Source organism: Stegodyphus dumicola, chromosome 10, assembly GCF_044657685.1.
Source record: "Stegodyphus dumicola isolate Sdum_Otavi_A_Nest chromosome 10, ASM4465768v1".
Classification (NCBI taxonomy): Eukaryota; Metazoa; Arthropoda; class Arachnida; order Araneae; family Eresidae; genus Stegodyphus; species Stegodyphus dumicola.
In genome coordinates this window covers 150,102,849-150,129,909 of record NC_140777.1, presented here as the reverse complement: position 1 = coordinate 150,129,909, position 27,061 = coordinate 150,102,849, and the positions used below count along the sequence as shown (strand labels likewise).

Genomic DNA, 27,061 nt, shown 5'->3' with positions numbered 1-27,061 from the left:
AATCCAATGTTCTTGCGCTTATTGTAAAGCAATCATGTAGTAAGTAGGAATTGTATTTTATATAAAGTTAAATTGATTATGATAGTTTAACATAGAGTGAAAGCATGTTTAATTTTCTAAATAAAAAGAAATAATATTTGAGAATAAAAAAGAAATGGATCAACTGAAGGAAATGACTAAAAATATGTCATTAAAAGTCAAAGCTGCTGGAACGGATGAACCAAAGAATAAATGTGGAAAACCTTCAGATCCTAAATTCAATCTTATTAGTCTCAGTTATCATTGATTAGAAAATAAATCTTAAACTCTATCTGAAAAACAAAAACCCGCGAAGAAATGGAGCAACTCATCAGAGGCTTGGAAGAAGAAAAATAAGACCTTGATGATGAAGTGGAGGAAACGGTTTAAAAACTGAAAGGCTCTAGTTCTACAATAGATAATTGTTCTAGTGAACTTTTTAATACTCTCATAGAATTAGGAGAAGTTAAGGAACAAAATTCAAATTTAGAAAAGGAAAATAAGTGGCTCAAAAATCTGTTAAGTGCAGTCGTCTAGCAAAAGTAATGAAGATAAACAAAATAATAATTCCACAGGTGCCGTCAAGTTGCCTTCGAACTATTCTGAGATTTTCAAAATTTTTAATTTCAAAGTTCCCTTGACAGTAGGATGGTGGGGATGTTGTGATAGGATGGATCTGATATTGTGATTTGGCTTTTAGAATTCGAGAGTCGCGGGAGATCCAACCCCATATAATGAACTTTTCAAGAACTGATTTTATGTTAAGTGAATCATTCCGATTCAGTGATGTTTCAGGGAATCATCCCGATTCAGTGATGTTTCAGGGAATCATCCCGATTCAGTGAAGTTTTAAGGAATCATCCTGATTCCAAGTTAAATGAATCATAACGATTCTGTGAAGTTTGAGGGGAATAACCCGATTCCATGTTAAATGAATCCTCCCGGTTCATTGATATTTTGGAGAATCATCCTGATTCTGTGCAGTTAAATCAATCATTTCAAACTCGTCATCAAAAGATTCCCGGTTTACTCTTCATAGAGATGAATGTGAAATATCTTGTGGACTCTTCGTCGAGACGTGATCAGAGCCCGAGGGGGAGTCTATAACCTAACGCTAAATGGCAACAGTCAACAAAAATTGAAACATCTAACATCTGAACCGTTAGTTAAAGAGATTCGACAAATTTTTGCATGGACATAACTTTTACTCTTATCCAAGAGTAATTGCTTTATGTTACTTTTATTACTTTTGACATGTAATTTTTCCATGTAGTGTTTTTCTTATAATTATAATTCTTTCTTATTTGCGTGGTTAAATGCAAAGTTTACATGGCCCTCTGGTTATACAATTTAAAATCTGTGGGCAATTAATTTAAAGTACTGATGGCGTTTCCACAGCTTAATCCATGTCCATGGTTTTCTATCCTGACCACTTTGAAACAATTCATGGTACAAAATCCCCCAAAAAGGCATCATCCTTTCGGAAAACAAAACTTGAGGACTGTATAAGGAATGGCATGCTTACATATATCATTCGACGCAAACCTAGTGATTGACTTCCTGCATATATTTTCCCCCGCTGCGGCAACAAGCGTCTGTCCCCTTTTATGTAAAACTCAGCTTTCATTTCGTGCTAGAGGAAGGAGAGGCAGCCGAATAGAATTTAGTAGTTCGTTTCACTTCCATTAGTTGATTAAGGGACATTAAAGAACGCAAGGGACTGCTTTTCAACGGAAACTGCAAAGACTTCGTTTCAGCCAGTCATTCAACAAATGAGAAATTTATTCATAGAAATTTTGTTAAGTACTTGAAATTAAACATTTTATATTACGATGAAGAGATGTAACATTCAGCCAGTGACGAAAGGATATGCTGGCAGTCAACGAACGCTCATACACACTACTCTTTGATTACTTTGGATATCGCTCCCCATTTAGAAAAAGCGGGCAAGTTATTGAATTGTTACTTTGCTGAAATGTTAAAATCTCCGCATTCGCCTTTTTAATTTTAGACTAAAACCATATTTAGGACTCAGATTTAATATAAAATTAATACTGCAGGTTCTGTGACTTAATAGGGAGGGATACAAATACAACATAAGTTATTTTAGATCCAAAAGCATTATCCATTAAATTCTTTCCTTTCTAGGATTTTGAAGGACTATATATATAGAAAATTATCGATTTATGTCACATAAGATTACTTCTAAGTGTTTCAGTCTTTTGAGCTAATTTTGTTTTATTTGTCTGCTGTCCCGCTAACGAGTTTGTAAGATCATGGTTGTCAGTTATTGAGATTACAGAGGGGGAAATATGAATCAAGATCTAAATCTGAACGCAAGGAGGAAGCTTGCTTTTTTAAAATAATGGCAGTATTCCAATATGTAAACAGGAATGGAAAACTTACAATGTTTTTCTAATGAATACCAGTATTTGGTTTAGATATGAGCCTGATTAAATAAGAAAGCAAAGACGAAACTCCTCCATGTAGTCATGACTTAAAAAATGGATGTTTAATATTACGAATCTTCTGTTTTGTAGAAAAATATCATAAGACCGTTTTCTTATATTAAAGTTCGTTATAGCAAACTAAGATACTGGAAACATAATATTCATGAAATTTTTGTCCGTCACACTATATGATAAAGTTCTGTGTAAGTAAGAGATAAAACTCTCTTTTTTTCTGCTAAAAAAACTATTCTTAACGATCTATTATTGATTAAATTTATTGAAATTACATACTTAAATAGAAGTTTTATTTGTAAAATGCTAAATTGTTTTAATATGTTGTTATGAAATGCTGCATCTCAATGATACCTTAATTTGATTCATCCTCTCCATAGCTGGAAAAAAATAATTTATTAATACGTCATGGAAATTTATATATATTGTACTTTAACGTTAGATTTACGAGAGCCATCATTTTGACGGATTTCGGATTTCACGAAAAAATTACAAAAACCGTCATTTTTATACTTTTCTAATTTATGCTGACAATTAACTATGCAATGAGACGAATATATAAAAAAAATTATTTCTCCTTCAGCCCTTTAATTTCAGAGTTTTGTAATTTCAGAGTATTTATGTTTACGGATACCTATCAAAATGACGTGTAAGCTAGTTTTATAGTTAATCGTAATAAACCGTTTTTTCTGTGAAATTATTTTTCTTGTGACAAATATGAAAGCAGTTAGAAGGTAGATACAAAATAAAAATCATAATTCATTATGTATATTGTTCGATAATTCGAACTCAGTATCAAAACCCCCATGTTTCGCCAGAGTAAGGTATATGTGTCATTATCTGTCAATCGTACGTGCCTAACGCGTAAACATAAATCGTTAGGCTCAAGAGAAAATAACGATCTGAAGTCGTTGGGTTCAGTCAATGTGTCAAGATATTTTAGAAAAAGTTTCAATTAGTGCGAGTGGAGACGACTGAAAAGAAAGTATTAAATTATTATGAGTATTAACAATATCATTATCGAATCGAAGGGAAGTATATTGATTTTCATGAAATACCCTTCTTTAGATATCACGACTAATTCAAGAAGTGATACTGAATTGCCCGAGAGAATAGTTAACATCTGCGAAGATTGCTCTAGTACAAGCTCTGGTAAGTATGTTAACACTAAAACTACTGTAAATTGTTTTCACTGATAAAAAAACTGCAAATTATTCAAACCGAATGTTATCTGTAATTCTAGTGTTAAAATTGTAAGTGTTTTTAAATTAAAGTAATCGTCTTTATAAGAAAGCACATAATTTCCTACACCCTTTGATGGGATGGTTGTCGGTAAATGTAGGTATATAAAAATGTCCACAAACTTAGTGTTAAAGAATTAGAGATATCTATGTAGAAGTGTACAATTATTAAACGTGTTGATATATTTATCTCGATTTATCGTTGGAAACATCTCTGCGATGATAGTTGAGATTTTTTTAAAAATTATTTTGAGTAGGAAAAGGAATGGCAGGAGTAATCCAAAATGAACGTTTGAGATTGATTACAGATGCGATAAAGATAACACTCACACATACGGGTGTCCGCCGAAAACATCGCGGACGGAAACGTCGCGGAGAAAACAACATAAGGCAAAACGTCGTGGTGCAAAACATCGTGGGAGAAAAGAAAGCAAAGAGAAAACATCGCAGTTCTAAAAACATCGTGGTACAAAATATCGTCTTGAAAGTAAAGCGGTTCAAAAACTTCGCAGTTTAAAAAGCATCGTCGTCGAAAATACCGTGACAAAAAATAAACTAACTACAAATCATTCGCATGACGATAACATCGCACATATCCGTTTTTCAGGTTTTAAAAGTTCTAAGTTCATTTTCGCATAATGACTTGGGAGCGCAAGAAGGAACGAGGGATATTTTTACTTTTATATGTCATATTTTTGAGTGAACTAATAAATTTTTGTTGAAAATGTAAGTATGAAGTATATGCATTTAAAAATTGGAAATGAGTAGAAAATTAATGCAACTTACAGGACTTAATAGAATTTTAAATTTAAATACTCGTAGTTAATTTACAAAGGTCGTTAATAAATTAATCTTTTTTATAGTTTTCATAATTTTTCATAACTCATAATTTTTCATGAAAAATACAGCTTAAAAATGTTTAGAAAAAGGAAGATAAATAACTGCCTGATGCCTCTATAAAATTGCTTAGTTAATTATCAAATTACTTTCTTTCACGTTTGTTAATCTGATATTGTTTTGGTCAAAATTATACCTTGTTTTGTTTCCGTTTATTCTTAAAATCGTTAACATTTCTTGAGCTTCCAAATCTTTATGCGAATACGCATTTAGAATTTTTAAAACCTGGAAAACACATGTGTGCGATGTTATCACCATGCGATGATTTGTAGGTGCTTTATTTTTACCACGATATTTTCGACGACGATGTTTTAAAACTGCGAAGTTTTTGAACCACTTTATTTTCGACGATGATATTTTGTACCACGATGTTTCAGAACTGCGATGTTATTTGTTTGCTTTCTTTTCTCTCACGATGTTTTCGTACTACGACGTTTTCGCCTTGTGTTGTTTTCTTCGCTACGTTTCCGTTCGCGATGTTTTTGAAGCGATGTATTCAGCTGTAACCACTCGTGCGATTCTGTTCTTGACTAAGAATGAAACTCTGTATGGGGTATAACGTAGCAGGCCTCGTAGTGCACCCCGGTTAACACTAAATCTGCTACAGCTTTACCGCTCTCTCCTATCTTCTGTTTGATTATGACTTCAAATGTGAGGACATTTGAAAATACTGAAGAGCCCGTGAACTAAAGGCCTAGGTTCTAATGTTCCGTATTTGTAAATAAATAAATAAAGTAAAACTCTAGGAAAAATATCCATCATAAGGTCAGGAGTTTATGTGAGACACTGATACGTTTACCGCCAAATACCTATTTCAGGAATTTCGACTGGTCACAAAGAAGACTGAAAAACAAGCTAGAGTATTTCTGAAAGTAAACTTGCACGGGTTAGGTCTAGTGCCGGATTTACATATAAGCTACACAAGCTATAGCTTAGGACCCCAAAAACGGGAAGGCCCTAAGCTATAGCTTGTGTAGCTTATACGTAAATTAAAATAATAAATAATTTAATTAAATTAAAATAATATATAAAAAATTTTTAATAATATATAAATGTAATATTAAAATGTAGTATAACAGGCTCATATAGGGCTCCATATCTCAAATAGCTTATAACATCTAAATTTGTCTTTGGTTAGACCTTGCGAATAAACCTGAGATATTCCTTACATCCATATCTACTGATCTTACTGATCCTTCACGGAGAAAGAATATTGCATCTCAAACATGAATGCTCAGAAAGGAAAAGACAATGTGAAATAAAAGACCAGAGAAATTTCCTTTAAGTGCCTGGCTCTATAACTAAGACAAACTAAGGTTTATTTCGTTAAAATATAAAACTCCGTTTACAAAAGCAAGACTAAAATCAAATTCGCCTACACGAAATGAGATAAAATTTGTCCACAGAAAAAAAAATATGCACTGGCATTTCCAAAATGTCAAATTAGTCATTTGTTACATAGAAGATGACAATATTTACAATAAATCTTACTCCAATAATAAATGCTAGCTTCAACCCACAAAAAAGACAGTAAAATTTACAATACAAATTAAATGATATAAACAAGTAAAAATTATAATACACATTTTGTAAACATTGTACAGCAAAGTAAAACTAGACATTAATACCCTTCCTCATTACAAATAATAATATCGTCTGTCTTATGCATGAGCTTCATAAATCTTTTTATACCGATATTTAGGAAATGTTACTGAAGAACTTTCTTCTAAATGATAGTGGGATTGCACTTCCCAAATATAATGCTTAATATTCGCCTCTTCATGTAATTTTCTAAATTTACGTTGCGTATTTACTTCGCAGAAAAGATTGATATATTGTTGAAACGTTTCGTGCCCTGTTACAATCTGAGTCAAATAAAATCTGACCATAAACGGGGTTCTAAAATTTGTTTTAACACTTTGTACACCCTTCTTTCTGTATCTCTATCCCATTCTTCTTGCCAATTTCCTTTGAATTCTTTCCTAAACAAACCTTTGGTTTGATTTGGTTTGGATTTATTTGATTATGGCAAACATCATTGGGCTGAGTACAATCTAAGCCTAAAAGGAGGAATGTTTTAGGCGAGTATTTTCTAAGGGAAACTTGCTAATATAAAGTTTACAGGGGAACCACCACGAAGATACCCATGCAGCCAACCCGCTTGGATGGAATAGAATCAGGTCGAACTACCAGAGTTCAGTTTTATCGCTCGACCACTGCTGGGCATAGTTGAACTTCTCATAATTCTCTCTAAAATGTGATAATAACGATATCGTTCAAGCTATCTAAATTTTCCAAAACTAAATTTCAATTCAAAATTATACATTAAACATAAACAGAAAATAACCAATAAGCAACAAGTATCAATCAAAAAGAAAAAGTTGTGAAAACAAGTTAATTTTATTTAGTTTTTTTTATTTTTATTTCAGGATTTCTTCCAAATATTTGCTGCTAACTTTTTTAATTTGTGCCTTCTCTTTAGACAAATTTAGCAAGCTTGGTTTATATATGTCATATGAACTCTGTACATACTTTGATGATTCTTTATGACGTAAATTCATAAGGTGCATAACAGAGAAAAAAATCTTTCAGAATTGCCCTCTCATTTCAAAACATAATGTTATTTCTCAATAAAGTAAACCTTGATACGAATAAATAGACTCACACATCATCATTTATGTGTGCACTAGGCACGTTTACGCAAATGTGTACAGCTTTCATTTTTAGAATAATAGAGAACAGATAGCATAGGCTAAGCGACCCATTGCCAGTGGAAAGATGAAGCAAAAGAGAGGGCTAGACAAAAATAGCAGAGGCATTTATAGGTAAGAAGTTTCTTTAATCTGATTGGATAAGAGCCATCCTAATACAACATGTTTACGTAAGAAACATTAAACAAATTAATTTGGAAAGACGCAATCCAGAAAAATTATTATAAACAATTTAGAACGGAAAGGAGAGATGGTTAAATTAATATGAAGAATTAAAAACACTATATCTAAATTAAAATTAACAGTTTTCTTACATACTTTATATTTTACATATATATTCTTTCTATATATTTCTTATAGCTTTCTTATTTAATTAATTAATTTCTCTGCATCTTGCGCGACGTTAATCCGTTATATAATCCTTCAAGTTTGTTTTGTTCGTTCGTATGAAGCTTAAAGTTAAAAAAATCGCAACGAAAATTTTCATCATAATTATCTGGTTTCATAATTTCCATTCAATATTTCTAATAAAGGAGCTCAACGACTACACCATAATATGTAAAATAAACTTGAGAGAATATTTAACAGAAATAGAATTTATCAAAGTTTTATCGAATAAATACAATATCTTGATTGATTAAATAAGTTAACCTCACACAGAAGACAATCTCCAATTCTGAAGTTGTTTAAAAGAACAATGAAAAACGTTCTTGACATAATGATTAAGTTCTCAAGAAACATATTATGAAGTCAACAAATATTTTAAATTTATTTGCTTTGTCATGACATCTGCTGTAACAATTTGTGGTAATACAACATTACAAGAGACAGGTTTTCCAAGTGATAAATCATTATCTTCCTATAACGGAGTGTAAGGTAGACTACCTTTAATAATTAATTTGTGTCTGTACAAAGATTGCTGTTGATAATTTTGTTTTTGAGATCGTAAACTGAAATAAATTATTTTTCTTTCAACAGATGGAACATCTGCCGGTTTTTGTCAGACTACGTTTTTCTTCATTTACTTTTTAAGAAGCTTTTAATTAGTGCTTGATCTATTTAAAAATAGTATATAATTCCTATTCATTGTGGTCATTAACTATGAAAGCTCTCTATTTGGTACAATTTTCCTAAAAAGTTATTTTAGCGATGCGAAATATTATGAATATATAATTCTTGTTCCCGAGTTCCACTCTTAGTTGCTCACTTTCTTTTTTTTAATAAATATATCCTTATCCAATTTTAAATTTGAGATTTTAGAAATTTTAGCAACCCTGAAGGTTTTTTGCATTTGATCGTTTTTGCAACTTCTATTGAAAATGGCAATAATAGTTTAAGAATCAGCTTGATTAATGGAGGAGTTTAGATAAAAAATATCAAGATCCATTAGGTCAGTTTGGAAAATTAAGCAACTGTAGCAAATGAGAAATTTTGAACTCTTAGCTCGAATTTTCCATTCGCATTAAATTGAATACAGGTTAACATCGTTGGGATGCTAAATGAAGAAAAGATGTTTAGAAGACGTGTTTACATTCTTTGAAGTCCAACAACAATGCAAGAATAGCTTTTGTTTGGACTAGACAGCTGCCATTTAACTTCTTCGAACAGCATGGCTTCGACGAGATGACGTCAACAATACTGCACTTACTACAGCTGTAAGTGGTTGTTCTCATAACAAAGATAAGAAAATACGTAATGCAGTCAATGCCTTGGTTCTATAAAGCTTGATTGTTTCACTTTGGTAATTAGCAGCAAAACAAATCTTATAAAAAATAACTCATAACTGAGCCATTTCAAATCACAGAACAGAAAATTTGCAATATTACATACAAACGGAAAGGTGGCGATTCCAAAAATTAATGGTTCCACCTAAGGTTCAAAGTCTCCAATACTTAAAGGATTCGCCTAAAGTTCATGGCCACAGATCTATGGAACTTCTCATTTCACGAAATCTTTAAAACACGGGGGCCCTCCAACACTTACGTGTAAGTATTCGTTGATGAAGCTGTCCTTGTTGTACCGAATAATCATCTGTTGTCCTGAAGCGAAACAACGTCGTGTTTCATTACTTTCATTGGCGACTCGTTAATGGTTAATTTGTCAACTTCAGTAAACATCACATTTAATTATATCTACAAAACTCAAAATTTAAAAGAAGTGGAAGCTAAAGGTCTCTTACGAAAAGTTTTAAACAACAGACATCAAATGCCTCAAGCATGTGTTTGTAATTATTAGGAACTTCAAATTCTTCTTCAAACCGGAAATTGCTCTTGGAATTTAAGGTCATGGCTTTGAGCTATTTGCTAAGAGGAAACAGTTGGCCGCTGATTTTCTCTAAAATATAATTCTGAACGATTTTGGAAACTGAATGCAGAGTTTTTTAAGTGTGAAACTTAATAAAGAATTTAATGTTTTCCTCTTTCATGAATTCTTTTACCTGCACAAATAAGTGTAAAGAAGTTCCCTTATCTTGCAACTGATGAATTCAAAATATTTTAAGATGATTTTTAAATAATTGGGGCAATTTATTAAAATTTAGCGTAAAGTAAAATAATAAAATGAAGAAGTACTCATTAACTACTGTACGCTAAAGATGTAAAGAAGCAATCAATAATTCAGGTACTTTTCTCAATAGGCTGAACATGCTAATTGAAAAAAAATGTATTTGAAAATACAGTTTATCATATACATTGTAAAATTAAAGGATTACTGGCTGATAATATGCACAACAGATAACTTCTGAAGAGCTAGTAAAACATAAACTAATCTACGTAGTCTTGAAATATTTGTTGTTGTTGTTAATATTGCTCACTTGTATGAAGCCCAAGCCCCAAAAATTCCTCGTGGAAAGGAGCAAACGTTTACGCCTGTCGTTGGCAACCCTTGAGCAGCTTACAGGTGACAATGCGATTTAGTTCAGTTCGTTACAAGGATCGTGCACACATTAGTGTTTTATGGAACTTAACTCCTATTCGAAACAAATATCGTATACCAACAAAAATTTTCATGTTCATATTCAATTCTAGAATAATGAAAAGGCAAAAAAACATAAATATTGCAAATCGCAGATGCAAAACATTAACAAAGCATGGGAACTATTCCATATGCCCCGGACAAACCAACGCTATACAAAACCATAATTCGAAATAAAGCTACCACATACGCAAGATATTTGCACAAAGAAAGAGAAAAAATAAAGGCCAATAGATTTTACAGGGTATCCCAGCACATCTTTGTCAGGAGGTTGGTATCGCAAGAAAAGGGAAGAAGAAACCTTCCTGAATGGGAAAATGCACGAATATATGAAATTAATCTTAAATCAGGAAAATATGCTAAATTAAATAAATAAAGTACCAATTAAGTAACATATATTCATCATAATTAAATACGTATATTTATTAGACCAGTCTTTACAGGCTGGGATCGAAAAGGCACCTTGCTCAATTTTAATCACATTAAAACAATTAAACAGGAAACTAAAAACGGAATTAAATCCAAAAATCGAAAATGAAATGAAAAAAGTAGTTTTGAATTTATTAAATAATTTTAAATTTGCAATACAAACAAATATTGTTTTAATTCCGGATTCTTCTACAAAGATGAGATTTTCATTTCTTGTATTGTAAGGAAGAGCTTGCTAAGGAAGAATGAGGATATCTTCTTATTTTTATTTGTGTCAACTTATTCAACGATTCCAAGAGTAGCATTCACATTCAAACATCAGAACGTTTATGAGAATCAGCAAAAGGCATAATAAACAACAATAGGGTACAACTCATTATCACCTGTGTTCTTTCTTACCATAGTTAATATAGAGGCAAAAACAAGATACTTCCAATAACAAACTAATGCCATTTTGAATGCTATTGCCAAGTAATAACCGCTTGAAAAAAGGCCAAATTTCATCTCCAAAAACTTTTTATGCTGTTTCGATTGACATCGGATCAGCAACAAGTACCTAAAGAGCTTCTTCTGCATAACTTGTCATTAAGTTCTAGTAGTCCTAATAGCAAGATAATTTATAAAGCTTACAGAAAATTAATAATAAATTTCTATTATTGTTATAGCGGTTACAGCAAAGATATTGCTGATGATAACATTAAAAATATATTTATTCATAATGCTATAAATGTAAAAGAGGAAAAAGAAATAACGCAGCCGGTAGGATTCGAACCTACGCAGGGAGACCCCAATGGATTTCAAGTCCATCGCCTTAACCACTCGGCCACGACTGCTCAGTAAAAAGCTATTGTTAATTCTTACCCAAGTAAAGATAAGCAATTCTAGCTCTCTCGAAATGTTTGCACAATAAGCAGGTGAGTGAAAAGCCGCCTTTTAAGGGGCCCATCTTTATCAAAGGTTTATCATTGCTCGGTGCAAAAGGACAATACAGTAGTACCTCGATACACGTTATTAATCCGTTCAAATGTTTGGACGAATTTTCTAGTAAGAACAAAGGATAAATAATTATCTGCTGCAAGGAAAAAATTCTTTGTTAGTATAATAAAGATTATTATTAAAATACAAATGCAGTGGATGAAATATGTAAAAGAAACACTTCACACGATGATGTACATAAATGATTATTATCATCTAGATCAAGCGTAATTTTCAACGCTCTGTAAAGTCTCTGATCTTTCTTTGGTAATCGATTTCATCCTTTCCCAACATTAGCCGATTTAATAGGGTCTTAGGTTTTCAAAATCGTAGACACCATCATACTTGGCATACTGTATGCAATAACCAAGTCCCATATACACTTTCCATCTTCCTATTTTTCAAAAATTTCTTTTTTCATGTCCATGGTAGTCCTAATAATCCTCTTTCTTGTTTGATTTTTCTCATTAGTATTCCAGAACCTCATTGCTAATGAATTTAGAAAACGTTTATTCAAAAAAGCAAAAAGTCACCTGAAGATTCAGAGTTACAGTGCGGGTTGGTTACTGACTAGTAACTACACATATACTGACGCTCATGGGCATTTTCTCAAAAGAGGTAAACAAGTGTAGTTCGCAGTCGGGTTTCATCGAACTCGAGAGATATTTCTAAAAAACTTTTAATACCAAACTAAAAGCTTGGTGTCCAAGCAAGAGATATACCAATTTGGACGCAGTTCAAAGCTTACGTATACCGAGGCACCACTGTATGTATGCTTCTTTACCAATTCTTGTACCACAGCAACTATATAACACTTTCCATTATTCAGATTGAACATCTTTTATAGAATCAATGTCTCATATTATAGCAGCAAGAGTATGATTCATAGTTACGATTTACTAATGCTCCAAAAATTCCATAAGACTAGGGATATCAAGGAAAAATAGAAAAAAAAAAGCGATAATAAAATTGATGATTCCTTTATCCCCCCCCCCCCGACATGAAGGGCCATTCCTTCAAGTTAGGCAATTTATCGGGTATTTTATTTTGATGCTCCCTTAAATTATTTCGTTTATTCAAAGTTGGAAATTTTTGCTTCAAGAAAACTCATCCAAGCTACAGCGATCTGAAAGAATCAAGAACTGATGATAAAAAATTCAAATTATTTTCCCATTTGCCTATCCGCCTGATTTGACACTTTGCTTTTTTATTTTCAAAACTGACATCGATTTGGAAAAGTAATTATTTTGATTACATCGGGAACATTTAAACAGAGCTGCAAACGATACTGGACACACTTCAGAAAGTATTCCTTTAAGAATGTGCCATTGCCGCCGTTAGCTTCTTTTTCTTCTTAATTCGTAGCTTATTAAAAATACAGAGATACATACAGGCTTAGCTGGCTGTGAAATCAACGAATGCAAGAGGTATATGAGTAAATGATGCAGTTTCTTTAACTGCAAGAGGTATATAAGTGATGCTATATATATATTCAAGAGGTATATAAGTTACGCTATATATATATTCAAGAGGTATATCCTTTTCCCGTGGGCTATAGGGGCCAGTTTCGAACGTATTATGACCATTTAGTCACTTATTTTAAATGAAAGGAAGAGAAAAACAAATCGACAGGGACTTGCACTTCCTAATCCATATTAAGGAGTAAATTTTAAATCTCCATAGTTTACTGAAATTTCTTGAAACACATTTAAAGTCGTGAAAGTGCGGGACATATATGTACCAGCCCCCTGGAAAAAGATATTATAAGTTATGCTATATATATATATTCAAGAGGTATATAAGTGATGCTATATATATATTCAAGAGGTATATAAGTGATGCTGTATATATATCTGTATATTCAAGAGATATATAAGTAAATGATGGAGCTTTTTACCTCAAATATGAGCTTTTAAATTTTTTAATTTTGCATGTTCTGACCAGAAAACTTCAATGAACAAATCTTCACAGAGAAATGATGCATAAAACGCTAGTATATACGAGTAACTATACAAATTGATGCTTATATATATAAGAATTATAATAGAAAATAATGAAGACCAGATTTGTTTCAATAACGTTTTCAAAATTTATTTGTTCTCATGCGGGTTTGTTATGTGTTTATAGTATATGTATGTTCCATAATGTTTTTAATATTCATACAAGTGTACTGCGTTTTTCATTAATTTTCCAAATTTCACGGAGTGTGAATTAAGTTTTGAAAGGAATTATTTTCTTGTTCTAAATAAAGTTTGAAAATACACATATGTAACGCATTTCTTATGGAATGTCAGCGCTCACCAGTGGCCGAGCAGTAAAGTTGCTGAACATGATAGTTCGATGCAACCGAATGAGCTGCTTACATGGTTGTTTTCGGAGCTTTCCTCATGTGTAATGTGCATACGAGCAAGTTTGTCTTCAGACAGCCATAGTGCTTTGCCAAAGTCAAATAGATCAACCGTTTAGAAAGTCAGGCAATGTTTTACAGTCAACTCCTGGTGAACCAAACTATTACTGGGGACATTGTTAATCTGACGATAGCTCAAAGAACAAAGAAATAACAGCATTGTAATTAACAGTAAATATTATTAATAATTTGTCTGAATTTTCCAGCAGTTTAATTTGGAGAATAAATTCACGTATTAATGTAAATTAAATCTGCATTTAAATTCTTTCTCTCATGCACTGTTTTTCTCCTTTCTTCTTATCACTGTCTGTGTTTCTTCCTCAATTCCAATTAATGGTCGTACTCCAGATTTATTTTCTAAACTGATCAATGTATATCAAACAGAGGATTTAACAATGTGTGTATATTCCAGATTACATATAATAAAATTATTGACTGTTGTGGATATAAACATCTCCCAAATATTACGATATCTCTTATCTCTGTTGTTAGCTTCTACATTTTATTTACATTTTCGTACTTTCTGTAGTTAGTGTGTTTAACAGTTTTCCTATTTTCGAAACAAAACTTTTTTTTTCTTCAGGCAGGGCTGGATGAATCCACAGCTTAATACGTCCAGTATAATCAGAGATGAGGGTAATTTTATTGCTTTCTTTACGTTTTGAGTGATAAATTCATAAAATGAAAGAGTTTTCTACCATTAAAATATGTGTAGCAAAACCCTGCTAGCTGGCATTCCTCCCAAAGAAGACTTTAGTACCAAAATTAAAAATTTGATGTGGACACTACATGACTTCTTAGTATGGCTTATAAAATTATACGCAATTTGTTTCGGCTGCACTTCTCGAAATATTCTCTAACTTAATTAACAGATTTCATTATTTAAAATACTTCCGTAATTAAAAGTATATGACTACGACCAATGATTAAGAAAATAAAGGCCAGGAAAGGGGTAAGAGGGTGGCTATATGTATATTGTAAATATATATATCTAATATATAGCAAAATACGATAGCTGCTTTAAAAATAATTGGCGACCTCAGAATTAACGATTCTAGATTTGGTGTTCTCCCTTCTAAATTCATCTGTTATCCCACATTCGAGATCATTCTAAATTGCTTAACACTGCTTGAAAAAGGTAACTAAAACTAATATCGACCATTCATAGCTTAGAATACTTTCTGCACCTACGTAGTATAAATACGGGTTTGCGAGGAACTACGTCCTTTTTCCTTTTTGACTTCTGCTTTGCAAACAACTCTGCGATCCTTATGCTTTCCTGCCTGAAATGACGTGGTATCCCTCTATCTGTGGATATAAGAAGTTATTGCATTCAAATGTGATTGAAAAGTAAATTTGTTTGCCAAAGAGATGATTTGAGATGTGTAAAAATAAAGATTGTGATTCGTCAATTTAGTTTTGTTACCTGCTTCATCAAACCTTCACCCTCAGCCATTATTGTCTTCTCAACCATGCTTACAGCCAGGAGTTAAAAGTACTGGATTCCTCATTCTACGCATTTTAAATTACTACCCCCCCACATATATAGAGAGATAGATACATACATAGATAGATAGATAGATATAGATATAGATATATGTATATATACGTACGTTTGGTTCTGAGGTTGCAATAAAAATGGTAAGTACACAACTAAATATAACAGTAGTTCTATGTATAAAATTGGAAGGTTTTGAATGACAAAATAAATTCTAAATTATTTTTTTAACAAAAAGCATTTATAAGCGAGCAAAAAATCAGATTTAAAATTACAAAAATTTAAATACTGATCTTCTGGAAAAAGTAATAAGACATATAGCTGCAGGTAATTTTATTCAAATTGGTGTCTAAAAAATTGAATTTAATTGAATAAGTAATTTGAGAGATGCACTGAATGATATAGTAGAATTCCGGTTTCTAGATAAACACAGATTATTCACACATCAGGCATTTTAACTCTAAACAGATGCAGTGCGCTTTTGTGTGATTTGACCTTGCCAGTTACCTAAATTTCAATAAATCCTTTACAACGAGCTTCTGCACATGTACTGTTTTAAAAAATTGTTTAAAAAAAATTGGAAACTGTCAGAATGGAAACACCCTTAAACCACGCAATTGACAATCGCGAAGAATCACACTGACATGTGATTCGCATGTAAAGTATCTTACAAATATTATTGAGAAACGCCCCTAGCATCACCTTATATAAAATGCAGTGAAACTAGGCTGTTAAATTTGTCATTGTATGTAACTTGACATTTCATTTTATTTATTTCAGGTTTTCTGAATTATTGGACTTTGATCTTAATGTGATCACCTTTGTCAAGAATTGTTTTGATGATATTAACCGAATGATAACATTAAGCTATGAGAAATTATACATCAAAATATCAATAGAAGTTCCCTAATTTAATATGAATATAACTAATATTCGTAGAGTATCCCTTATCTCAGTTATTTGTAGGAAAATTCACCAGTGTCACCATTTCCTTCTTCATTAAGTTTATCCCATGATGTTCTTCGAATTGCTTCAGAAAATAAATGCCAGGTATCCTCTTCCGTCGTTGAAGCTTCAACTTAAATTTTTCAGATATTTAAACGCAAAAAAGAAGGTCGTCTAAAATTCCGCTTCGTTATTTGCTACTTCTGATAAATCTGATAAACCTGAAACTTCGAAAACGGGCTTCTTTCCACGAGGTAGTCTTAAATCAAAACTAAACTACTTGAAGATATGTCTCTGCCATTTGGCAATTTTTAACACTCTGTTTCGACCTTATTTGGCGATTTTATCTTTTATTTGGTAAATTTATTTCAGCTTCAAAATCAGTTCTGCAATATTTTGATGACATTAACCGAATTACTGATCACAATGGACGATGTATTTTTCACGTTTTTATATAAAAATGGACCGGTCTACGTCCATTAACCATGATCACATTAAACGGTGCCTACTGTAAGTTAATATTAGACATATACAGGTTGCTTGGAAAATATTAGACAAAAACATAAAGGCAAGTAGAAGAAACCGAAACAAACAGATTTTGTAACAGAATTTATACTCAAAATCGCGCGTTTATGTAGTACAAGATAGTATTGAGTCGGAGATAAAAATTTCCTGTTGGCGATAATTGCCATTCTCTGAACGGTTGCATCGTTACCCAAAAGCAGAGCTCGCCAAGATACATTTTATCTACAGAACTGCAGATGAAAAAGGAGCTGCTCAAAGGATGTGCATGCGAATTGGTCATTGTAACACATTTTTAGTAACTGCTTCGTTTTAACCACAGATCTAAGAATAAAATTTATGTCAGTGAGCTCCGTGTTCGTGTAGAAACGTATATCGATCAAAATCACACTGACAGAATCACACTGAATCTGCGCAGGTGTTGACGATTTATTCCAGTTAAAGACTTTTATCTTTCTGTCAACACGCTGTGTATCACCTCAGTGTATAAGTTTGGGGCACACATTTACAAAATCTTCTTGTTTCAGTTTTCCCTGTCTGCCTTTACCTTTCTGGCATATATTTTTCGAGCATATATTAGAAAAAAAAAATACGTATAGAAAAGATTTTCCTGTACCGATTTCTAACATTAAGATTTTTTTATAGCTCAAATATAAAACGCAGTTATGAAAAAGATTAGGTTAGGTTGGGTTATTTGAACTGAGCAAAGTGCAAGGGGACTATTTGCTTAAGAGGAAGGATGTCTTCGTGGAAATGTTTCTAAGGGAAACTGACTTGCATAAACATTACACAAGATTCACCCTGATCAACATAATAGGGTTAGTGATGTTGCCTATCTTGTTGTTAAGCTTGACTGCGAATTTCGACGAAATTTTGGATGTTTGGAAGGGTATAAGGCTTTTGAGGCATGGGAGCACTTAAATACGCGGAGAGCTTCTTTAAGGATTTCGTGGTAGGAGAAGAGGGGTGCTTGATCTTTGGATCGTTTCCTCAGGAGATCTTCCTTGAAATTGGGATGGATTGAGGCATTGGACAGCGTGGTTCTAATAGAAGGAAGTGATATAGAGTAGTGAGATCCATCGTCGAATGGTGTCAGTGTGCGAGAGCAAAGCACTCTCAAGGCGTACCGTATCCCGTTGGTTGACCAAGTTCAGCAGTGGAGTGGAGACTACATTTAAAAGTGTCAGCGCCGGACGACCATCAACATCGCATACATGCGACATGCGACGGAGGACGTGGGAACCATTGGTTAATTGGTATAGCGCCACGTCCACATTTATCTAGAGTTTGGCCAGAATAATTAGTTGAAATACAGGGCCAAACAAGGGCATAATGATACATTTGGATGCACATTTTACAGAGTTTGTGAATACAGATTACATTGAAAATTTAAGTACATTTGGTTACATTTTACATACATTATATACAAATTTAAGATATTTATATCATATACACTGCTTTCGTATGCATTTACTTATTAGGTTCATTAAATGGTGAGCAGCAAATGTGGCAACCGTGTCGGATTTGATCATGGCGAACAGGCGCATAACGTTCAACAAGATGTAGGAAAAGATAAGGCTTGCGCAAGAAACATTGTTGACGATTGTTCTTGGTGATTTGGAGACGACAAATGTGCGTGCAAAGTGGGTGGAGCTCGAAACTCGAACAAAGACCTCAGACCACGCCTTGCTTGACAAGATGATAGACACAGTCTAGGGCCAACATGTTGAAGCTTCTGCCGAATTGCATGCAATTGTCCATAGGTGTTACCCCCACAGACACCAACACCCCCACAGACTGGTTTACCAAAGCCCTGTGGAACCTCCCAGCCAGATGTCAGAAGTGTATTGACATGGGCGGACCACTGGTGTTTTAACCACTCGGCCACTGGTGAAACTGTTAATAAAATCAATATTTTAATTGGTTTGTCGTATTTATTGACATCAAATATCTTTGGAATCTAGATTCTTGAATGAGAATTTATTTTGCTCAGTTGGTGTTTCTAGAGATCCACAATTTATCATACATGGTGTAAAATGATTTTTTTTCTGACAGTAAACATATCAATATACTCGTATTTGAGTTCAGTGCGACGGCAAACATCGTGCCCTCCGCTACTACTAAAAGGCCTCAGTATCAGGAGTTTAATTCAGTTATCAATGTTATCTAACCAGCCAAAGAAAAGTATTAAAAAAGACAAGACATGTAACAATTTTATCTCTTACCAAACGTTTTTCGTCTGAGACAAGTCTGAAATAGCAACTTTTTATCTGATAAATCAGCTACAATCTATCTCAAGGCTATACCGAAAAAAAAAAAAGGAATTGTATCTATCTGCGTGTTTGCTCTTTAGTGCACAGAGACTATTTTTGAAATTAATTTGCATAATAAATTTCTTCAAGTTTCTCAACTTTTTCAAAAAACGTTTTTCAATTTCTCTTAAGTAGCTTATTATCAGTAAGACATCATAACTGGGAATAATATTACCAATTTTATTCAATTACAAATTTAACTGAAAAAATTTTAAATGACTGAAAAAATATGTTAATATTTTCATATATAATAAAAATAAAAATATATAATGAAAAAATATGTTAATATTTTCATATATAATGAAAAAATATGTTAATATTTTCATAGATAATGAAAACATATGTTAATATTTTCATATATAATGAAAAAATATGTTAATATTTTCATAGATAATGAAAAAATATGTTAATATTTTCATATATAATGAAAAAATATGTTAATATTATTAATTTATGTTACTTTCATAAGCCTAAATTATTCATAAAAGTCCTTCTGTACTTTATATACTAGTTTATCTAGACAGCTCTATTAGAAACTAAGCTGTTGGAGTGTTATAAAGGTGGCTAAATGTTTTAAAATATTAATAATTTCTTCAACTTAACGTCTTGCAAAATATACGAAAAATTAAAGCGTTTGCTTTCTTCACGTGATTTTTGACTGAATTTATAATGCGCAATATTCTTGAAGCATAGCTCCAATAAATCTTCGATATGAGGAAAAGCGATATATATTTTGAGACGTGAAATTGAACGTCCATTATTCCATTTTAATCATTTTCTTAGCTGTTTCAAGTGTAATAAATTTGTATGATCATTTCAAAACTGGCCGCTTGGAAAGTAACTTTAAGCTAACATATATAATAAGTTGTATGTTTTAGTAACAAGTGTGTAGCTAACCTTTTAAGAAATTATCAAGTAGCCTTTCCCAATGTCCTGTCATTGTGTAAGAGGCAACTCTAGCCTGCGACTGAAAGATCATTGGTTGGAATCCCGTAGAAGGCATAGCTGATTTCTGATGTTTCTTAATTCAAAAATTCTATTGCCTCTATTCTCGCACACAGACTAAAAATACAAGTCGTCAACATCTGAATTTGATCTATCGGGAAGAAGCCCTTTATGTAAGGAAGAATATAATAATTATAGCATTCTTCCGTGCGTGCTTCCATGGTGCCAGTAGAAGCACATCTATCTAGCAGTTGAAATATTAATAGATTAGTTAGTGGTTAGAATCTCAGAGAGGCATTATTGGTATTTCTTGTTCCAGAAAAACTTAATATGTAATCTGTGTAATAAATGGCTTCAATATTTTTGTCTTCAATTTTAAATTCAACGGTAAAAGGGACTATAAGTCAGATAGATGAAGTAAAAGAAACTGAAAACGTTTCAGGATAAAAAAGATCAATTGCAGAGCATTGCGCAATAAATTGTGAAATAAAAGAAGAGATCAAATAACTGCGTGCACACATTTTTTGAACGAAAATATTATGTTAGATAGCAGTGGTGATAATCTGAAATATTATTATTGACAATGTTAAACGAACTTTATTCACAGTTATTCTTAACAAGAGGATAATAAATATTTCCCGTGTTACTCATTCATATCATAAATTCCTTAACAGTTTTATCCCAACTTAAACTACACACTTTCTCTCTGAACTTGGATAAACTGTTTCAAATAGAGCGTCATAATTAAAGTTTTATAATAAAAATATATTGGATATTCAGTCCCCATAGCTTAAAATTTGACTAGTTTAAAGTAAAGGCATTGAATTGAACATTTAATTCATCACATTGACTTCCTTCAAAGCAGCCAAATGTAAAGTAGCGATGGAGATTGCTGATGTCACAATTCCTCCTGATAAGCTGCAATGAAGAACTTTCAGCTGCAAAACCTGCACATTCATTGCTAAGTGATTTTTATCTGTGTACTGAAATCTGACTCCAATTCCTGTTAATTTATCATAGATAAACTCATACATTTATACGTGTATTAGTGTTCCCTTAACTAGATATACACCTCTAGTAACGTCAAGTGCGAAATTATTATGTGACAACAACATTTAGCAGACTGAAGTGATCAATTTTAGTTTGCGATGAGTCTATCACAAAATGCGGTCACCTGAAAATGTACACAGCTTTTAGCTAAGAAATAATCCTTAATAGTAAGGAAATATTATTCAGAAATTCTGGTAATGTATCGCAAGTATCACACAGCGCTTTTGAAAATTTAATTTACTGTAGTTCTGACTGAGGCATCATTTGCAGCAATTTGTAAAATTAATTTTGCATTATTTAAGCAGCATGTAATTGCTTTCGCACTAAGAAACTTTCCATATGCATAGCTCTAACGGTGTCTCTCAATTTAAAAATAATAATGATTATGAGATATCTTAAATGTAGCATTTTTTAAATTATTGTAATAAATTTATTGTAAAATATTTGTAATGCTTAAAATAAAAACAAAGATAACTCTTTGATTAACATTATGATTAAATGTAATATTTTTATAAAAAACACTTTACGCAATAAAAGAAATGCATTAATGCAGAACCTGTTCGTCCATTGTTTAGAAGATTTTCATTTTATTTACAGAAATATTTTACCTAAACGCTTTATGTTTTAAATATTCTATTTAAAAACCCTTATTCTTCACTATCTTTCTACACACTAATTTCCAGAACAATAAAGACTTTTTAGTATCAGAAGAGGTTCTTTTGATCCATTCCTCTTGAACAGCTTTCCAAAGTCCAAGGAGGGCTGCAGGTCGACGGCTGAAAAATGCGCTTTTTAAAAGTCCAGAAGCACAATAAACCATAGGTGGGCCAACAGGAGATTGAGTAGGAATATGAATGAAGAGTATGGCCTTGTCATTTTTCCAGGAAATTAGCAGTAGATTTTGAAGTGTGGCTGCTTGCGTTGTCTTGGTGCACTTCTAGTGATTGATGGTATGGTGCAGTGGCCGAAACTGCTACGCAAACCCTGGGTTGTGACACAGGGTTGAAATGAACTTCTAACTCAAGTTTTAAGGGGTCATACTTTCCTTAAATTATCAAAATTTTTGATTTTTCGAAAAAAATATATGTTATAGCCTGATTTTTTCTGCACAGTTTAAAAAAAATCCAAGCAAAAATTCGTAAAATTTCATGAGTTATGAAGGAAAATGTATCAGCTGAACTAATGTAAACAAGGTTTAAAGGTCCAAGCGAAAAGCGTAAGCAGTTTCTACTCGAAGTGTTATGTGGCAAGCCTAATGATTTATTTTTTAATGATCTATTTATGGAGTAGCAATGTTATTTCTCAACTCTTCGGTAGTTTGTTTACATTCTTAACCGTTCTTGCGTTTTATTTTTATTGCTCTTTTTTCCTTTCATTTCATTATATTTTAGTAGTGTTTCATATCACTCCACTTGTTATTTCCGTCACTTATGATCATTCAGTTGTGATTTTAGAACAGTTTGTGGGTGAATTTAAATATAATTGTAAGTTTTTAAAGCAATTTATTATCTTACTGTGCACTGCTCCGTAAAATGGCTGATAATGCTTACAAACGTGCTTCTGGAAAGCATTCAAAAAAGCGCCGATTTCATGGAAACCAGTTCACCAGAACTGGTAAATCAACAGTTTCAAATGAAATAAATAATGGATTTTCTATTTCTTCCCCAAACCAAGCTGTTATTTGTGAAACTGCAGATATTATACTATGCTAGATATTATACTGCAGATATTAAACTTTGTGACATAGTTTCCCTGGAAATTCAGATGAACTAAATACAAGTGCTTCTTGTAAAAAGTTAAATGTAACAGACATTGATTTTTCAAGTGAAAGCAATCGATTTGATGGCAACATGATTGTCGATAAAAATATTCTGTGTTCCTTTTTGGAAGAAAACACTGTGTGTAAGGTATGCCATGGTAAATTAAAATTTACTGCGAAAAGATCTGCAGGTCTGTGTTCCAGAATGATCTTGACATGTCAAGGATGCAAAAATGTTGTGATGACAAGCAACACTAAACGTGTTGGGGAGAAAAGGAACATTGCAGAAATTAATCGTCGTATTATTTATGCAATGCTTTGTATTGGTCAAGGACTTGAACCATTGAAAACATTTTGTGGAATAATGGATTTAGATCCTCCTGTGATGCAAAAAACTTATGACAGAATCTGTAATTTAATCAATAATGCAACAAAAATGACTGCAATTGAAAGCATGAAAAATGCAGCAGCAGAAGAAGTATCACTCAGTAATTCTACAGACATAAGTGTAAGTGGTGATGGCACCTGGAAAACAAGAGGCCATACATCTCAGATTGGTGTATGTACGGTTATTGGTGCTGAGAGTGGAAAAGTTATCGACGTAGAGGTTTTATCCGTAGCCATGTAAAGGATGCGAATTGTGGAAGGGTCCTCGATCTGGTGAAGCCTTTGATGAGTGGCAGAAAACCCATTCTCGCTCTTGCAGGAGAAATCATTTCGGTTCATCTGCCAAAATGGAAGCTGACGGAATGGTTAAAATTTTTCAGAGGTCTCAAAGTGCAAGGGGTGTGAGATACATCAATTATATTGGTGATGGTGATTCAAAAACATTTCTTTCCATAACAGAAAGTAAACCATATGAAGGTGTGACTGTGTCAAAATTAGAGTGTGTAGGGCACATCCAGAAGAGGATGGGCACTCGCTTACGTAAACTGAAAGCTGATTATAAGGGACGAAAGCTTTCAGATGGCAAAAGTCTATCTGGAAAAGGTCGACTTACAGATAGTGCAATCAGCCGACTGTCATTGTATTATGGAAATGCAATTCGCCAACATGCAGATTCACTGTAAGATATTCGAAATGCTATCTGGGCTTTGTATTTTCATACTCGATCTACAGACAGTGACCCATTACATACTTTTTGTCCAACTGGTGAGTCCTCATGGAAATAGTCAAATTGCTTCAGCGAAAGGGGTTGTGAATGATTTTCGCCATAAAGAAACCTTACCACTGGCAGTCATGGATGTGATCAAACCAGTTTTCAACTCACTGTCGCATCCAGACCTCTTAAAACGCTGTTTTGGAGGTCATACTCAAAATCCAAATGAGTCACTGAACTGCTTGATTTGGCAAATATGTCCAAAGACATCTGGTAGTGGCAGAATCATTTCAGAAATAGCAGTTCATGAAGCAGTTACTCTTTTTAATGATGTTAGAAAGGGTAGATTATCTACTTTGAGATACCTGAATATATACCCTGTAATTAATTGCATTACTGCACAATTCAGGAGTGACTATAAACGTGTAACTTCTTCGAAGAAACGAGTAATAGCTCGTACGATTGATGCTCATCGCGCCAAGCGTCATGCAAAACTGCATGAAATTAAAAAGACTCATAAAGCTGAAGGAGTAACATACCTTTCAGGAGCATTTTAATGCTAATAGTGTGTGTATAATTATTATATGATGAATCTGTATTGATATATTTTGTGCATTTTTGCTATTCGGTGTAATTTCACATCACGACATGAATTGTCGTGTTAGTGTGAATGTTGTGTAAACAGTTGGAATTTCTATCAAATACAAAATAAGTAAAGAAAACAACATCAGGTGATAATTTTTTCATTTTATATAAAATTAAGGTGCAATAATAATGGTTATCAGGTAATATGTGGTGAAAAAAACTTTAAAGTCATTTTTCTCAAAACATGATTTTTCATTATTGCGCGCATCATAACAATTGAAAGATTCAATATATTCTAATGAAAGTTGTATCACAGATACAATATGTAATTTGCTACAACCTGAACCTAAAATTTGCAATTTCCATTTATATTTTGTTATTTTTCTGGGTTCTCAAAGTAATAAAAAGTATGCTATTTTCAGTAACATAAAACCACTGTTTTTAAAAAATATAAAATTTATATATATTTAAAATTTTAAAGGTTCAAAATTATAATAAGACTATAATAAATATATTACAGGTGAAAATATTTTGAAAAAGCATATAATTTAAGAGTAATCTTGCGCGCAAACTGATATTACATTTTTAGATTACATAAAGTGCCATATAGTTTTCAGCATTATTAAATAATTTTTTTTTTTGTATTTTATAAGCTTAGTCACATTTTCAGATAGAGTAGTATTTTAAGTGTCTTCTGCAAAAAAATTATTTGTTTCCTGTTTATATATTATGAGATACAGTAGTTTGAAATAGTCCAATTTACTCGACGTTTTAGCCTTTTAGGGAAGGTATGACCCCTTAACAATAACATGAATTTTAATAAGATGAAAACCTTAACAGTTGGATATCTTGACTGTATGGGACTTGGATATATTTAGCCCCGTAATTTCAGAATGTTGTTACAGGAAAAATGCTCTAACGCATTATGCTCGAGGAATGATCGTTCTTAGCAGGCCAACATGCCCATAGCTTTAAACATTTTTTTTAAATAAAAGTTCTTCTCTCTTCTCAGGAAAAAACCTTACGTATCTCTCTGTGTTTACTTGCACTGAACTCCCGAGAGGGAATGATTCTTTCACTCATACATAACAAAGTGTTCATCTCCTGACCCTGCTGAAAAGACTTCTTTTACCTCTTTGTCTACGGGAGTGACCCTCGAGGCTGCAACCGGAATCATTAACATAGGCACAGGATTTCACCACTGATGAAAATTATTGCATTCTGAATTCACTCGTCCTAGACAAAGAACCTTTATGCCACCTTATCACAATGGCATAGTGGATAAAGAGAAGGTACTTCATATTTGAAAACTTTGTATCAAGTATGTTCCTGATAATATGTAAAGTTGATCTAAAACTTTTTCTCCACTGACTTTATTTTTAATTTGCCGTTATATGAAAAACCAGTAATAATCATAAACCTCTTTGAAAAACTTTCTTAAGATTCTTTGAACGATGTTTTAAAAGATATTCTTCTTCTCTTTGACGATAATAAATGGATCTCTTTTTACTGCAGTCATTTAAATACAAACACGATTCATATATTTTAACAAAATTGTTCCATTTTTATCAGGATAAGTGTTTCTCATAAAGAATTCTGCGTTCTACGATATGTCGCGGAGAAAGTCTATGCATATTATATGTTTTCGCCTTGTTAAGATCCAAATCAGCATTAACCACTTTCTTTACAGTTGACACTGAGCATTTTAATGATTTTACAACTGTCCTTTGACTTAATGGATTTTCTTTTAACATTAAAGATTGCAACATTCGAATCATTCCATCTTTTCCTTGGATATGTATTTTGAACAATTTTTCCACTTAATGACAAACTTAGACGTTATGTTCTTTTCTTGTTGACTGTATTACGTATCGTAGATTTAGATATCGAAACACCATGGCTTTTACGTTATTTAATAACTCGATACGGATAATTTTCTTCGAAAAGAGTAGAAACATAGGCTTCCATCTATTGCTTCTCTAAAAGCGGCAGCAGCAACAGTTAACAGTCGTCACATATACGGCAGTCGTAAATTATTACTGAATTTGAAACACACACACACACACACACACACAAAAAAAAAAAAAAAAAAAAAAAAGATAACTATTATTTTAGCTTCACTTTTCCTAGTGACCAGATATTATTTCACAACAGAAACTTAATAGATAAAAAGTCTTCAGTATGATACGAATCCAGCCAGAAATTCAAATATCCTTGAAATTAATATAAGAGA

The 27,061-nt window shown here is 32.6% G+C and overlaps 1 non-coding gene across 1 annotated transcript; it reads right to left on the bottom strand.

Annotated features, from left to right (window-relative positions):
- Window positions 1-11,482: 11,482 nt before the first annotated feature.
- Window positions 11,483-11,564, bottom strand: TRNAS-UGA (transfer RNA serine (anticodon UGA)). Its single transcript has one exon. It is a non-coding gene; the product is annotated as a tRNA-Ser (tRNA).
- Between the last annotated feature and the right edge of the window lie 15,497 nt (window positions 11,565-27,061).